This window comes from Chlorocebus sabaeus, chromosome 11 (assembly GCF_047675955.1).
Source record: "Chlorocebus sabaeus isolate Y175 chromosome 11, mChlSab1.0.hap1, whole genome shotgun sequence".
Classification (NCBI taxonomy): domain Eukaryota; kingdom Metazoa; phylum Chordata; class Mammalia; order Primates; family Cercopithecidae; genus Chlorocebus; species Chlorocebus sabaeus.
The window spans coordinates 21,970,149-21,982,642 of NC_132914.1; the positions used below are offsets into that span (position 1 = coordinate 21,970,149).

General features: G+C 33.5%; 1 protein-coding gene across 1 annotated transcript in view; it reads left to right on the top strand.

Moving 5' to 3' along the window:
* The first annotated feature begins 9,518 nt into the window (after positions 1 to 9,518).
* SLCO1B1 (solute carrier organic anion transporter family member 1B1) overlaps positions 9,519 to 12,494 on the top strand; it is a 94,916-nt gene continuing 91,940 nt past the window's right edge. The window contains exon 1 of the mRNA XM_007967861.3: positions 9,519 to 9,561. The gene's annotated coding sequence lies outside the window, so the exon portion shown is untranslated. The remainder of the gene's footprint in view (positions 9,562 to 12,494) is intronic.

Here is a 12,494-nt window from a genome sequence, read left to right on the forward strand (position 1 = left end):
AGGACAATGTTTATATTGTCTTTGAACATAGATACGTCCCTGTGGAATTTTAAAAGTATATTGTACCAGTTATTCTTATTTGATATAGAAAATATATCAATATGTAAATTATTTAATTATTTATCAGGTTGTTCTACTTTTTTTTTTTGAGATGGATTCTCACTTGGTCACCCAGGCTAGAGTGCCGTGGCATAATCTTGGCTCACTGCAACCTCCAACTTCTGGGTTCAAGCGATTCTTCTGCCTCAGCCTCCTGAGTAGCTGGGACTACAGGTGTTGCCACCACACACAGATAATTTTTGTATTTTTAGTGGAGACGAAGTTTCGACTGGTCTCGAACTCTTGACCTTATGATCTGCACACCTCAGCCTCTCAAAGTGCTGGGATTACAGACGTGAGCCTCTGCATCCAGCCTCTTTCACTTTTAAACTAGCTTTTTTCAAGTCCTGAAGTACCAAATCATCAGGCTTTTAGGAAATAGAGGGAGTAGGCAATGCTCTATTACTTCTGTTCTATTATCTTTTTCCTCTCTTTTCTCTCCCCTTTATTTCCCCTTCTCAGGCTCAATCACCAAGCACAATGTCAGAAACATTATAATCATTCAATGCATTGTGTCTGTCATAATAGTTTTTATCAAAGTATAGACAATACTGTAATAAACATCTTTTTATGTAATTATTTGAATACATCTGTAGTTTTCTACAGTATATTATCTTGGAACCAAAATTACTGAATCAAGGAGTGTAAGCTTTTTGAAGTTCACTTTTCAAGTTTCTTTTCAAAAAGATTTTACCACAATAGTTTTTCCATACAGATTGTCCCTGCTTATTCATATTTATCAGACATAGGGTTTTTTCAGTATTCAATAATTTATTGCAAAATATCTCATTGTTTGTTCATTTTTGTATATCTGATTGTAGATGGCATGTATGCTATTTTGACAGGAATTTATGATAGAGTCCTCTAAAATATTTTGTATGATAGAAACTTTTCTCAACTCTTTCTGGTTCTCTTGGGCTCATCTAGAATAATACTCTTTATACTCAATGGCTAAAAAATGTGTGTCCTCTTGAATAGCACCAATGTGGCTTTGGTTTACTGTAACAGAAATCCTAATTAGTGCTCAGTTTTCTGATATATAATCAATAATGTAGAAAACAAGATAAAGAAGTTTTCTGAAAATTTCAACTCTCATAGAATTCTGAAGTTATATGTTCTCACATGATATAACAAAGACCAACCACAATATGTCAGATTTTCTTTGCAGCAACAGTATTCTCCTCTCCTCAACTCCTGCTAATTAAGTGTCTCCCGAAATTCCAGCTATGACCTGCTTGGATCATCTTGCTCATCTACCTTAGACCTCTAAAAATGTGTTCCCTGTTCTGTCGACTGTAAGCCTTCTGAGATCCTCTTGACACACTGGATATCTATAGCTGCCTAATAATTTTTACAACACATTAAATATGAAAAACAAGTTTCTATAACAACCCAAAAGATCACACTAGCTCACCAGCATCCAAAGCAAGCAAATGTGAATTGCCAGAAAAAGAATTCAGAAGGTTGATTATTAAGCTACTCAAGGAAGCACCAGAGAAAGATGTAAATCAGCTTAAAAAATTTTTTAAAATTATAAGATATGGATGAAAAACTCTCTAGAGAAATAGATAACATACATAAAAAACAATCTCCACTTCTGAAAATTAAAGACACACTTAGAGAAATGCAAAATACATGGAAAGTCTCAAAAATAGAACTAAACAAGTAAAATAAGTAAATTTAAAGCTTGAAAATAAGACTTTTGAATTAACCCAATCTGATAAAGACAAATAAAAAAGATTAAAAAATGAACAGCCCTCAAGAAGTTTGGGATTGTGTTAAATGACCAAACCTAAAAATAATAAGTGTTCCTGAGGAAGAAGGAAAATATAAATGTGTTGAAGATTTATTTGAGGAAATAATTGTGGAATACTTTCCTGGCCTTGATAGAGATCCAGACATCCAAATATAAAAAGCTCAAAGAAAACCTTGGAAATTTATCACAAAAACATCATCACCTAGGCACATAGTCATCATGTTGCATAAAGTGAAGACAAAGGAAAGAATCTCAAGAACTGTGAGGTAAAAGCATCAGGTAACCCATAATGGAAGACCTATCAGATTAATGGCAGATTTCTCAGCAGAAACCCTATAAGCTAGAAGGGATTGGGATTCTATCTTTAGCTTCTTTAAACAAAATAATTATCAGCCTAGAATTTTATATCCAGCAAAACTAAGCTCTGTAAATAAAGAAAAGTTAAAGTCTTATTCAAACAAATGCTGAGAGAATCTGCTACTACCAAGCCATTTCTACAAGAAATGCCAATAAGACGTTCTAAACTTTGAAACAAAACCTCAAAATACACCAAAATAAAACCTATGTAAAGCATAAATCTCACAGTGTCTATAAAACAATACATAATAAAGAAAAAATAAGGTATTCAAACAGCAACTAGCATGATGAATAGAATAGTACCTCACATCTTAATACTAATATTGAATGTAAATGGCCCAAATACTCTACTTAAAAGATGCAGAATGGCAGGATGGATAAGAATTCACCAACCAAGCATCTGCTGTCTTCAAGAGACTCACCTAACGCATAAGGACTCACATAAACTTCAGGTAAAAGGATGAAAAGAGATGTTCCATGCAAATGGACGCCAAAAGTGAGCAGAGGTACTTATTCTTATGTCAGACAAAATAGACTTTAAAGCAGCCGCAGTTAAAAAAGACAAAAAGAGACATTATATAATGATAAAAGAAATAGCCCAACAGGAAAATATTACAATCAAAAAAGTATGCATTCACCTAACACTGGAACTTCCAAAATTATAAAAGAATTACTACTAGACCTAAGAAATGAGGTGGATAGCAATCCAATAATACTGGGAAACTTCAATACTTCACTGACAGCACTAGACAGGTCATCAAGACAGAAAATCAACAAAGAAACAATGGACTTAAACTATGCCCTAGAACAAACAGACTTAACGGATATTTAGAGAACATTCTACCCAACCACTGCAGAATATATGTTTTATTCATCAGCACATGGAACATTCGCCAAAATAGACAATATGATAGGACACAAAGAAAGTCTCAATGAATTTAGAAAAATCAAAATTATATCAAGTACTCTCTCAGTTCACAGTGGAATACAATTCTAAATCATCTCCAAAATGAACTCTCAAAGCCATGCACATACATGGAAATCAAATAATCTACTCCTGAATAATCTTTGGGTCAACAATGAAATTAAGATGGAAATTTAAAAATTCTTTGAACTGAATAATAATAGTGATGCAAACTAACAAAATCTCTGGAATACAGCAAAAGTGGTGTTAACAGGAAAGCACATAGCATTAAATGCCTATATCAAAAAGTCTGAAAGAGCATGAATTGACAATATAACATCACACCTCAAGGAACTAGAGAAACAAGGACAAACCAAACTCAAGCCTAGTGGAAGAAAAGAAATAACAAAGATCAGAGCAGAACTAAATGAAATTGAAACAAAAAATATATAAAAGATAAATGAAACAAAAACCTGGTTCTTTGAAAAGATAAACATAACTGAATTTTTTGAAAACCTTTATCTGTGCTTTCCCATCCTTCTGAAAGCCTTCTCATATTTCTGAGTGAATATCTCACATTGAAGGCCACTGGGGTAGAGGATTAATAGCTAAGATAGAAGAAGAGACACCAGATCTCTTTCTTTGTGCCAGACATGTTCAGAATTCATGAAGTTGATAATGAAGAGATTTTTGAAGGCATAATTGATTCATTTATTCAATGTATTTATTTTCTATAATAATAATTTATTGTAATATTAAGTTACAATGAACTTTATTATAATAAAGCTAAATGTATTATAATAAATTAATATTAATGAAGGTTAAGTTCCTATAATACATTAAGTATCTTAATTTATTTTAATATTAAGTTATTATAATAATAATTTATTTTCTATGTATAATGATTTATTCTTTGTGGTAATATGCCAAGCACTATACTAGAATCTGATGACTGATCAAAAAAGATGAAGTTTCTGATCTTTTGTTGATCATATTTATGGAAGAAAAGACAATATACAAACATATTTCATAAAATCATGTAATTTTAAGAGATGGGGGTTTAGGGCAAGAAAGTAGAAATTTACAAATGTTACATTTTTAAGTAGGTCAGGGCGAGCATCTGCAAAGCAGTGATAATTGAGCAGAAAAACAATTGAAACAAAAAGTGGACATCTGTAGATAAAACATTTCAAGTAAAAGGAAGAATCATGTAGCTTGCTTCATGGTCAAGTTTGACTCTTTAAACAAAATAAATGTTGACTGCTTCCTATTTGTATCACATGTATTGATGATTGAATAACTGCTTCACATGCAATTACTGTCATCTTTCTTACCATTTAAAAATACTATTGCAGATTAAGTGTTTGTTTTTAACATCAGTTCATTGGTATGCATTTTTAAAATAGATATTTCATTTATTTATTTAAAAAATATTTATTGAGTATCTTCTAGGTATGAGACACTATTCTTGGAACTGAGTATACAGCAGTGAACAAGGAAAACAAAAACCTATCTTTGTTCATCTGGAGATTCCTCTGCAGCCTAACTTAATGGTTGTTGAGGCAAAGGAAGGCTGGCAGTAAACAAAACATGTGAGTAAAATTTATAGTATGATGATGAGAGAATAATAATTGAGTACCAAAGGGAGTAATATTAAAAAACTGTTAGAGAAGACCTCGCTGAAAAAGTGTCATTTGTGTGGGTACTAGAATATGGTGAAGGCGTAAGCTATGCAGCTATAGGGAAAGAACATTCCGGAGAGAAAGAAAACTAGGAACAAAGATCCTCAGTAGAGGATGTATAACTTATAAGGCCTTAAAGCTGTTCTTTTGATTTTTGAGTTGATCTGTGAAGCCAATGGGGGATTTGAGCAAAGCTGTGACATGGTATGACCCTCACTGATGTGTTAAGATTTACACAGGGGAATGAGGTTGGGGAAGAGGGGCTGTGAGTGGTCAGGAGAAAAGCCGAGATGCAAGTATGAGGGTATTGCAATAATTTAGGACCAGCCTGAAAGTTGTGGAGGAGGTGAAAATCATCAGATTCTGGGTATATTTTGAAATTAGAGCCTAATATGAGTGTGAGAAATAGAGAAGAATGATTCTAATATTGTGTGTGTGTGCATGCGCACGCATGTGTGCAACTGGAATGATAGAAATACAATGTATGGGGATTATTGTCTTCCCTGGACAATAATCCTTGGAAATGGGGATTATTATAAGAGGAGAGGTTTGGGAAGGGAAGACAAAGATACCAGGTTAGAAAATATTAAGTGTAAGATGCCTATTAGAGATATATAGGAAGATGGTGAGAAGTCAATAGATAAATCTGGAGTTCATGAGTAATTTGGCTAGAGAAAAAATTTTGGAATTATCAACGTATGGATAGGATTTAAAGATATGAGAATAGATGAAGTCACAAACACACACAATAAGGTTATTTTCTGACATGCTTCAATTTGGAAGACAAAGATAAAGAATTTAGAGTAAATGAGGTGTAAATAGGTAAGTCAGTGAGTTAGAAGGCAAACCACAAAGGGTAGTGTCCTGCAAAGTTTTGCTTACGGAGGGAATTCTCAGTTCTGAAAATTGCTGCTAATAGCTCAAGTTAGATGAGGACTATTAGATGTAGCATTTAGGTAATTTATGACTTAGGAAAAGTAGTTTCAGTGGAAATTTTGGGGGGCAAAAACCTGATAAGAGTGTGCTCAAGGAGAATAGAAAGAGAGAGATTGAAAGCAATAATTAAACACGCTATTTCTCTGTAAAAATAACACAGAAATAGGGCAATATTAGGAAAAAATGGGATCGAAAGAGAGATTTTTGGAAGATGAAAAAGTGACGGCATGCTTACATGCTGATGGAAACATTTCTTTAAAAAGAGGATAGTGATATCCTTAAAAACACAAGGGGAAGAGTCAATGTCATATGCAAGTGGAGATTGGCCTTAGCTTAAACTTGGGTAGTTCATGAAGGTAGACCATGTGATACTGGGGCTTTACGTAGATAAGTATGGTCAAGGAAGCTTTTGAAGTTTCTTCTTTATTTATTTATTTATTTCAGTCAAATAGGTCATCAGCTAAAGGTGGGGAAGAGATGTATTAGAATTTCAAAAAAAAAAAAGATGAAGGCACAAAATACTCAGAATGCAAAATGATGTAAACGACTTCTTGGCAAAATAAAAGGTCCATTTGGGCTTCCTAATCATGCGTTTAAAGTCAGCATGGTTGAGAGATTTTCCTCAGTTACATTTAGCTTCATGAGGGAAATGTGCAGTTATTTGAGAGTTAAATTTCATCAAGATTGTGGCTTTCACATGCAATTAGAATAATGCAAAATAGTCAAAATTACATGAAATTATATAGAAAAGAGTGATTACCATGACCATTAAATTAACGCAGATGTATAGAAAAGGAACAGTGAAATCTCCAGCAAAATCAAATTGTAAGTTATATATCCTGGTCAGTGGAAGCAGGTGGATCTAGGGTGTTACTGAATGTGAGCTAGGAATGATAAAGAGTGGTGCTCCAATCTTTGGTATTATGGAGAGATTACAGTAGTGTGAAGTCTAGGATATGCCCATAGCAGTAGGTAGAAGCCAAGATCATTGAGCAGAAGGCTAAGAAATTTAAAAAATAAAAATAAAAAAGAGAATTAAAAAGATTCTCTTCATGGTCATCACAATCATGAATAATTAAAATAGTAGTAGCATTTTGAGAGAATGGCTTTGAATCGAGAGCTAAAATTGTCATGAAATGAGTGGGAATGACTGAGGGTTGACAGATGATTTCAACAAGAAGAATACGTGATAGAGTCTTTTAATATGAGATCCAAAACTGTGGATTATGAGTGTAAAGGGTGGGGAAATGTAAAGGAACTAGCAAAGTGAGGCACCAATTTTTAAGTTCAAGCCAGAAGTGAAGCAGAATAACTTGGAGAAGAGGTAAAAGTAAGGGGAGTTTCAGTCATGATTAGTGATGAGTTCCAGAAAACTCAAGAGAAGAATTTCAGTCCAGGATTGGGAGCGAGAGAGAAGATGAGGGCAAAAATAGGAATGTGCAGAGCCTTATAGGGATTAGAGAAGTGGTGATGAGTCATCAGGGAATCCTTACCTTCTTTTAGTGGTCACTAACATAAGAGAGATAATTGCCATGGTAATATTGGTCTTGATGATGCCAGAGCTTTGAGCATTGGTGGGTATAGAAACATGTTTGGAGAATAATATGTAGAATAGAGGTTCTTTCCAAGAGAGTGTAGCTTTCTGGAGCTGTCTCTTAATCAGCACCAATGGAACTGAAATGTTCAGGTACTGGCGGATCTGCTCTGAACCTGATGGTTCCTCCTTGAGGTGTGCCTGTGGTACACACATGAGAACTCTGGGGCTAAAACCTATTAGACATATCTACAGGATACAGATCTCAGAGATTTTATTTATACTCATTTAATATAAATTAACTGCTTTAAAAATATATAATATGCAAATCTCATACAATTAGTCTAATTAGATATTGAATCTATAATGTGCCAGGCATTATGTAAGGCACTTTACATACACTAAATGTTTATTCCAAATATTGACTTCCTACTTTATAGATGAGCACACTGATGCTCAGAAATGGTAAATAACTTACTGATGTTTATACTGCTGGCATGTAGCAGAGACATATTGGCATTTAAGTCTTTCAGACTTCAAAGGCCATGATATTTCATCAGAGCTGTGATAGTTGTTCCTGCAAAAAATTCAGCTGATTCTTTCAATCTATTTTTGTCATCTAATTGATGCATGACTGTTAGCATAATATTGATCTTGAAAGATGTTTCGCAACATCTTTCCCCTGGTGTACTCATGTTTTTCCATGATCCCACAAAATGAGCAGTCTAATTATTTACACAATTAGGAAGAGAAAAGGGGCACAGAGAATGCTCTTTGATCTCTGAAAATATTGAAGAATTTTACAACTGGCACCTTTAGCTTAGGATTAAAAAGGTTGTTAGTTTGTACTGTTTTATCTTCATTGTATATAATATATATATTAGTCTCCAAACATGCTGATGTGTTTGCAATGAAATAGATGTCTGAGGAGAAAACCATTATCCTGAGAAAACCCAAACTGTATTCCTATTGTAAATAAAAGGAAGTCCATAAAAATGATGGAAAATGTTCTGCATTCCTGCTATGACATCCAAATCTGGCAGTACGTGAAAATTTTTCAAAGTGCTTATTTAAAAGGCATAATCTTTGGTCTCCTGAGCCAGAATCTGCTGGGTATGGGACTGGATTGCTATTTTGACAACTTGCCAGTAGATTCTTACTCAGCAGAGTATTTGGAAGCCTTACTCTAATGTTTTGGCCTTGGGTCTACGTTTCTCAGTTTTGCACAATCATTCTTCCCCTCTACACTCTTTAGTTTGTCTCATGATTCCAATACTCTCAATAATTAACCAAGAATAGAACTAATCAATCAGATGATTGTGATATAGACATCAAATACATTTTGCTGCAACCATATCAACAAATGTCACATGAATGATAAGGGGTAACCATATTCTCACATATGCAACCTCACATTACCACATATATATATGTGTGTATATGTGTCTAAATGTAAGTGTGTGTATATATGTATACATGTATGTTTGTGTGTATATACACACACATATATTCACACTTTTCTGAAGTATATATATTTATGTGAGAGAAGGGTCTGTACTTTATTTCAGAAGAGAGCTTAATGTCTGAAGTATAATTGGGAGTCTAAAATTTTTGAGTTATTGAATTAATTAAACTTCATCTCTACTTAAGAAAACTTTAACTGAGTTAAGCTCTTCCTTTCTCCAAAAGTCAAGTCAATAAAAGGAAACTGTGGTATTAATAATTCTTTCAGGTTTTGATGTAAAGAATCTATCTTACAAAGCAGTCTTAATTTTCGTCATTCAGAAAAATGGTCTTGCAGTTAATTTGGACTCTCCTATTCCAGATGGTATATCCAGTCTCCATATATACCATATTAGAACCATACCTATGTGCCAAGCAAAGAGGGTATATTTTAATTTGTAAATGCCAGTGTAACCTGTAAGAATATTTTTATGTGTCTTAAATTATTTCCTATTTGGAAGTTTTGAGTACCTTGAATAATTTATTGTATTCATATTTTTAAAGAAAAAATCTTATGCCACCAACTTAATTGAATAAACAAGTAAAAGCCATTCCCAAAAGTAAGGTTGACTTGTTAAGATTAACATAAAATAATGTGAGAATTCTGAGAAATATAATCTTTAAATATTGGCAGCTGGAGTGAACTCTTAAAACTAGGTTTTATCTGTTTGACTAGAGCAATGACATAATAAGATGGTTAATCATCACTGGACTTGTTTTCAAAAAGCCAACTATTTTAAGAGGAATAAAGGGTGGACTTGTTGCAGTTGCTGTAGGATTCTAAGTCCAGGTAAGAACCATTGAGATTCTCTAATTTTAACGTATATTTTATGTAAGAAATTTTCACTAATTTCATGGAAAAAGATTTTGGTGGTCTTGATAAATATTACAAATTTTATGCTCTGTGTCTTCCACATGCTTACATTCTGAGTTCTCAAAACATAGTAAATATTCCTTCTGGGAGTAGAAGAGCCTCAGATTTTTATACTGTTAAAAATAAAGTAGAGAAAATAATACCTTTATATATTTAAATATAAAGTTTCAAATATTGGTCTTATTAATTTCTAAACAAATAAAAATCAAGTCACAAAAATGAAGCTCTAGTTACCTTCTTAAAATATGCTACAGGATAATTATTTTTATCAACTACATTGATTGATCACACTAGACTCTTTATTTCTTTGATGTCTTCTTAACTGGATGAAGGTGGCCAAGGGTGGGAGTAGAGGGAAGAGTTAACTGGCAAACATAAAAAAAATAGGTGTCTCAAAATCACATAACCACCTCAACTTCCTTGTTTCAACTCAAGTTTGATACAGGGTTAAGGGAAATATATTTTCTAGATAATTTATCTCCAATTAAATAAGCAAAAAGTGTTCTCAGCACAGTTTTTGGCATGAACTAAGGCCTCGATAAGTATTAATTCCCTTCTCCAATTCAGAAAAGTGTCTGCCTTGGTAAGACAATTGTTTTTATTGTGAAAGTAAGGTGGAGATGGGGGATGTCTCCCCTATAAAAGGTCTAAGAAATTAGCAAATGCTGTTTTTCCTTTTTGCTCCTCAGTTGCATAGGTACATGGTAGAAATTGGGTCACTTTGCCTAAACTAGTTTTCTATAACTCATTAAGTATTAAAAGCTTGACACAGATAAGTAGAGGCTGATAAGATTCTGCCCTGCACCCTACTCCTATCAGATTTGGAAGAACTGAATTATTCAGGAAAGAGATGCAATACTAAATCCAAATGCCTATGGCTCTATCTATCTTATAAACAAACGGTGCCCTCAAAATTCATTTATGTAAATCATTTGAAGTTTAAGACAAAAAAATATGTTCAGAGAAAAATATGTTAAATGTCAAGGTGAATTAGAAAGTGTGGCATTTAGTCAAGCCTAAATTAGTATTCCAACTTTCTAGTTACTATGTAGTCACTTATTTAACATTTTGGTGATGTGAGGAACAAAGTGTCCACCTTTTTTTTCTCCATATTTTATCTGAAGATCTAGGAGAGAGATGTGGAATAGTTGTCTGGGAAAGTAGGGAAAATACAAAGAAAAGTAATGACTTTAGGTATATTCTCCACTGGCACAGCAGGGTGAGAGATAATATCAACAGGAGGTAAGTATGAAAATATTGAAGAGGTACAATTTGGATCAGCATTACAACCAAGAGATGGAAAAGGACATTCAGGATTGAAAGAAACATACAGGAGGGCAGAAAGCTTTCTTCTTGGGACTGTAGTTCGATGTGTCTGCAGGTGCTATGAGTATTTTGAGAATGGTTCTAAAATCACGGGCTTGGTTTAGGTTGTGAAGACCCTCAAATAGAAACCATGAATTTTATTTTGTGTGGTTAAAGGGATCTTTGAAAGATTCTTAGGATAAATACATAGGATAGAAAGAAAGGTGGGAGACAGGACAAACAGAAGTTAATCAATTGAAATAAACCAGGTTTGGAGTGGTGGGACAATAGCCTTCAAGACTTCAAGAATATTTGTTAGTAGAGAGAAAATAAAAGCCTAAAACTAAGGGAAGAATATCCACCTTGCAAGTCATACAAAGATATTTGCTATTACATAATTTTTTTTTTAAAAAAAGGATTTCCTAATATTTAAATTATGAAGAAAGAAATAGAAACAGATATTCATGGAAAAAGTGGGGTGAAATTTATCAAAGGACAGCTTATTACCTTGAGACTACCCAGACTTTTTCCTCACTCACTGAACCCAGAAACCCGACCTATCTAGGTACAGGCATGCATAAAACACACACACACACACAAAATGTAATAATTGGAGTTCACTTAGAGGTACACATATATGGGTTTCTGTATTCAACCATATGTTTATATATACTCACATATACATAAGTGATAATATCCTATTTATTGCTTCCACATTTATGCACTATCCCTTAAATATGTATTCTAATATTTATATTATTCAGAATCAATAAGCCCTTGTTGAATAAATTAGTGAATGAAATATGGAGTCGAGCCTCATTATTCACGAATTCTATGTAAGAAAATTTGTCTACTCACGAAAATTCCTTTGTGACATCAAAATCAATACTGCTGGGCTTTCATGGGCATTCACATGCATGTGCAAAGTGGTGAAAAATTTGAGCTGCCATGTTCCTAACTGAGGTTGAACAAAGTGAAGCTCTGTCTTCTTGTTTCAGCTCACATATGATAAACAAATATCCTTTTCACAGTGTGTTTGTTGCCACATTTTTGGCACTTTTGTGTTTTGTGTTTCTGAGTTTAATGTTTCAAATGGGCCCCAAAGATGGTGCTGAAGTGCTGTCCGGTGCATGAGAGTAACTGAGGGAAAAGACACATATGCTGTATAAGCTTCCTCTAAGCCTGAACTACAGTGTTATTGACAACTAATTCAATGTTAATGAATTAAGAGTATGTATTAAATAAAGTATCTTTAAACAAAACATACATAAAACACAGTTCTCTATTGAACATCTTACAAAAATATTGTGACCAGAGGCACACAGGCATGTAACTACCCTGACATCTCTCCAAGGAACAACCTTGGAGAGATGTTCAGTGTTCCCAGCAACTTTATTAAACATAACTATTGTAACAAGTATCAACTGTACATATAACATATATTAGACATATTTTATAATTAGTGCCCTATTTAAAATCATGTATCTATGCTGTGTCTGCTTATATAGATATCTTAGATAAATAAATATGTATTGTTTACATGC